General features: G+C 38.0%; 1 non-coding gene across 1 annotated transcript; it reads right to left on the bottom strand.

The window, feature by feature from the left end:
- Positions 1–1503: 1503 nt before the first annotated feature.
- TRNAM-CAU (transfer RNA methionine (anticodon CAU)) lies at positions 1504–1588 on the bottom strand. The gene is given in 2 exon segments: positions 1504–1539; positions 1551–1588. It is a non-coding gene; the product is annotated as a tRNA-Met (tRNA).
- Positions 1589–5621: the final 4033 nt, after the last annotated feature.

Here is a 5621-nt window from a genome sequence, read left to right as displayed (position 1 = left end):
CAACAAATAAGGGTAGAAAATCCATCTTCGGACGAAGGTTCCTTACCTAGGGCTATGGGACGAAACAAGGCCTGAAGGTTGAAGGAAAAGGGCAAGGCAAATGATAATTACGTCTCTCAACAGGAAGTTGTGGCCTCATTGAGATTACTAGCAGAGCAAAATGCCATTGTCGCAGAAGAAAGGAACCGTAGACATGATGAACGGGCCAAACAAATACAACAAAAGATGGATTATAAGAATATGGAAATGAACACTACAAATTACACTCCAATGAGTAAGACCCATTTTGATAGGATAAAAAAAAAGAAATTATGACCCGACGACAGTTTTTTACCTTTAACTATACTCCTACAATGGTGGATGATGAAGATGATGTTGATTATGGATATTAAATTTAAGTTTTTGTAGTTTTTAAATTTAATTTGTAGTTTTTAAATTTAAATTGTAGCTTTTAAATATAAGTTGTAGTTTTTAAATTTAAGTTGTTGCTGTTTTTAAATTTAAATAATAAATTATGTTTGACCTTATAACCTTTTGGCCCTCGATTGGAGATGGTTTTTTGTGACAGGGCTAAAACGAGCCCTATGGCCCTCGGTTGGAGATGGAAGCAAATATGGTCTTGTACTGTTCATTAAAATATTAATATATTGCCTTGTCACAAAAAACAGTCTCAAACCGAGGGCCAAAGGGCTATAAATATGAAATGTGAAGAATTGAAATAAAATGAGGTAAGACAGTATGGAATGGTGAAAAAATATGTGAGAAATGGTATAGGAAAAAAATTAGAAATAAAAAAAAAAAGTGGGCTGTTAAGAAAAAAAAAATTGGCTGACACCAAAAATTGAAGGCCCTAAAGTGGGCCGAAATAACTAAAACACAAAAAGGGAACTAGGCTGGGTAGGTGAAAAGAAAAAAAAAATCAAAGTGGGCTGCCTAGCGAGTTGGCTGGCTGGCCCGTTCAGATTCTGTGGGGCCCATGAGCCCTCTAGCCTAGCCCTCGGTTGTAGACGGTTTTTGGGCTATTTTTGGCCCTTTGAACCCTTCGGTTGGAGATGACCTTAGTTTTTGGATCTTTACATTTCCCAAAACACTGGCATGTTGTTATGTTCCCCATTTCTTCAATGTGTCCAAAAGGGTGAAAGGCCAACTATGTCTTCGAGTGCGAGACATTATAGTTCGGTTGATTAAGTATGTTTAGTGTTGCATTAGAGGTCTTATGTTCAACTAATTACTCTATCGTGATGGCATGAGTTCAAATTTCGTTAGTGGCTAATCTAAACATTTAATCTAATAAAATCTATCGTTTAACAAAAAAAAAAAAAACTGTTATTAGCACTCAAATAATCTCATTCTACACTCCTCATAAACATATTTTTCTTTCTAATTATAAAAAATTTGGAGTGCAAAATGAAAATTTTGAAATATCAATAATAATTCCCCAAAAAAAACTAACTACGAAAAATAAAACAAAATCAACTTCCGATACAAAAATTGTAAAAACAATGGGGTGAGAGAGGCTCGAACTCTCGACCTCAGGATAACTCAAAAGCTATGAGACCTACGCGCTAACCAACTGCGCCACCACCCCCGGCGTTGTTTTGAATTACCCTTTAAATATATCAAGACGTAACTATAGCCTACAGTTCTGATATTTTACATTATCTTAATAATAAAAAAATCCCACTAGATATGCCAAAGCCAACGGACCAATGACGTTGAAATCTTACCATGTGACTTCCAACGGACCAATGACGTTGTTATGTGACTTTTTTTTTTGTTTTCTTTTTTTTTTTGCAATTAGGTCTGTGATATTTTCAATTTTCAAGGCCTATTGAGATTTGCTTTTGTTGTAAGCTGTTTTTCATCACAAATCCAAGTCGAATGTCTTTGTTATTTAGGTTAATTTTGTATAGAATATCGCTTGTGTTGAAAAAAAAATGTAGATGAAAATGACTACAAATAATTAATGTGAAGCAATGAATGAACGACATTGTGGAGCCTAAAATAATCCCAAATATTCTAGAAGCAACACGTCGATTTTTATTTCAGAAGCACAAGATTGCCCTCAATAAATGGGTAGGCTTCTCAGATGCTCGCACTCGCAACTCATATCCCTTAAGGACTCAACAGCTGAACACAACTAACCACAGCTTACCTGCCCTTGGCAAGGAATTAAAGATAATAATTAATTACCCAAATCCTATATTTAATACATTCTTACTTGAAGAATAACTCCAATCAAGTAAGTAATCCTTGTGGAGCCAAAAATAATCACAAGGCGACACGTGGATTTTTGGACAAAAGAGGACAAAAATACCCTTGAGGCATAACAGGATTCCTACGCGCGAGTAACGGGATTCCTACGCGCGAGCAGCGGGTAATCATCCATCAACCAAGTCAAAAGTGCCCAAAATAGGTAACAATTCAAAACCTATCTCATTAAATCTCTTATACAAGGTAACTCCCAAAACCTATTTCATTCCATATATTTTTTACCTCATTTTCCCTTTTTTAGCTAATCAATTAGCTAATTATCTTAATCATTCCATAACTCCCCAAATAATTTCTTTCAAAATATGTTAATTAGTCAATTAATAGATTTATTACCTAATTAATCTATTAATGGCTAATTAACCACAATTTACACCCAAAAAATACCTAAATGGCCGGTCCCTATTCTCCTAATAGGGTCGGCCATATCCCTATATATAGCTCACCATTCTCTCCCAAAAATGATTTCTCATTCGCTTGCAAAATTCCAAAAACTCTCTAAACACTTTTCTCTCTAAATTCTAACTTTGGCATCGGAGGTTCTTCGGCCAAAGCCAACCCCATTCATCGTGGGCGCGTGAGGCTCTTGGCCTTGACCTAAGGTATTAATTGTTTTGTAGGTGCAATTTTGTCCAAGAAGAAGAAGGCGGAAATTTGCATCCACAATCCTAATTTATTTAAATTAGGATAATTACACCATTATCTCGAGATATTATTTCCTATTTAACATCTTGGGAATATTTAGAGAATATCTCTCCATTAAACACTATATGGCTGGCCCTAGACCTATAAATACCTGATATTCTACAAAATTTTCAGAGCTTTGGCAACCTAAAAAAGCCCTAAACACTTTAATCTGTCAGAGAAACTAGCTTAGGCATCGAAGATCTGTTGACCTAACCTCCCCCACCTCGTGGGCGCGTAAGGCTTAGGTCTCTAATCAAAGGTATTGATTGTTTTGCAGGTGCATTTTTGTCAAGACTGAAGACGGCGGAAATTTGCATCGATAAATTGGTGCTTTCATTGAGAGCTGATTCAAAATACTCGAAGAAGACTCTCGCATTAGTTTCTTGAATTTCTTGTTACGTTGAATTTATCACATGTTGTATCAATTAATTTTTCCTAGAAAAGTTTCTTGAGCAATCCCTGGAGAAAAGATACAATGGTAGGAAATTCAGAAACTACAACGAACGGAACCCTATACATGGAAGGATTTAGACCAGAGAGTGGAGACGAGGACATAGCCTCACGACGGAGATCCTCGAGGCTCAACGCGATGGTAGGAGGAGCCCCACTGCCGCAGAGCTGCGCCACCACTATCACCACTGTGACCCAGCAGCCACGGCACCACTCATACCGAACCTTAGGCAACCAAATCCTAGATATGAGGCTTAGGTCCACTTCCAAGCCTATGGGCAGGAGGCCTCGAACTTGGCAGCTGCCATAGCAAGCCTTGGGCAGGAGGCCCAGCTCAATGCAGTAGCAAGCTTGAACCTGAGCCTAGAATTCGGCAGCTACTGCCAGCCAGGCAACTCAACGGGCCCAAGCTCAAGCCATCCAGCCAGCAGGCCATGATGTGGTAGCCCAACGACCATGAGGGCCCACGGCCATACAGATCTAGGGCGATCATGTGCAGGTTTAAAGCGTCCCATGACCCGCTTCGACGATCTGACCCACAACCTAATCTATTCTGAGGCCACCTCTAGCGATTCAGATTTTGACCACAGGTCCCGCAATCGATTCAAGGTTACTTACACCTCACTTTTCTGCAAGATTGCCCACTCTGGGCTCAAGCTTTGTACCTGCAGTCCACTATACTTCCACCACACATGGAGACGCCCATCATCCGAGCTCTTCTAAACCAAATGGTGAGCACGACTTGCCTCTGCAGGTCACCAATTTGACGAACACCCTCGCGCAGTAGACCACTGATGTGATATAAAATAGCATACAAACTTAAACCCTCTTTTTGATAGTTGTAGTATATGTAAGTAGGGATCATTCTAAGCCGGGGATTAGGAGGGATGCTAATCAACACAAATTAGACTTAAAATACAAAACTAGACTCTAGTGACTCAAGACTGACTTAAACTACTCAAAACTACACAAAACAAACTAATTGACTTAAAACTAACACTAAGGATAACTTTAGACGAAAATTGAACTAAAAAGACTCAAAACAATGTGTATGGACGAATTCTAACTAAAAGACACGAAATTTAAAGAGGGAGTGGTTTTTGACGAATTTAAAGTAAAAGCAAATAGATTTAAAGACTTTAAATAACTTTGGACGAAATTGGGTGTTTTAATGGGTGAATGGCTAGCTAGATAGTTCATCTCCACACATGACACATATGCATACAAATCGATTTCCAGTTATTCTTCCTATAAACCATGAATGACAATGCCCCAAGTTAACCATGAACTGCACAAATTAACCATAAAATTTTCCCAAATTCATTGAATTGGACTCAGCGACGCAACCAAATTATTCTTATCAAGTTCCCTACATGAACTGCATAATAGAGATACATATCAAAGATCATTAAGTTATGTGAAAATCATAAGCATTGACATGACATTCATAACTATGAACTGCATGATACTCCTGCCATGAATTTACTTAACGCGATCGTGACTAGCAACCTCCACTACTTGTAAATATAAGTTCATAACTATTAGGTAAAACTCCCATATATTTTAGCATCAAATCGCTGCATGCAAACTAAGTATGCATCCTTAATCAACATACAAGAATAAGTTATTAATCAAACAGATAAGTAAATTGCATTCACGATTTATGAAACAATAACTGGATGTAATCAATTCATATCACACATATGTTCATGACTTTGAATTCACCTCTAGCTAAAATGAAATTAGTTCCACATGTTCGCACTTAAACAAAGATAACTTAAATTAAACATTGAAAACAAAAGATAGAATACACCTAGGAACATTCCAGCAATCCAAGCTTGAATGGTAGGGCACGACTCCAAGGGTCTTATCTCCTTTCTCCTTGCAAGGCTGCGACAATAGAGAGATTTCTGTGTATGATGGATGTGTGTTGTGAATTGTGGTGAGAGATGGATGATGTATGATTGCTGCGACACAATGAAATTTAAAGAGATAAGGGAAGGCATGTCAAAGGGCTGAGAAGAAGGGGAATGGTCCTTACGGCAGGAAACATAGCTTCTAGAATGGGTGGATGCGTCACCCTTTTAGGGATAGGGCTTGGCTTCTAGAAACTTGATTTGTAGGTATCCTAATGTCATTTAGATATCCTCCTTGCAGCTGGAAATTAGGTAGATTAGGATAAGGTTAGGATAAGATAATGTTTGGATAATGTA

The sequence above is a fragment of the Malus domestica genome, chromosome 01 (assembly GCF_042453785.1).
Source record: "Malus domestica chromosome 01, GDT2T_hap1".
Lineage (NCBI taxonomy): Eukaryota > Viridiplantae > Streptophyta > Magnoliopsida > Rosales > Rosaceae > Malus > Malus domestica.
This window is presented reverse-complemented; position numbering and strand designations above follow the sequence as displayed.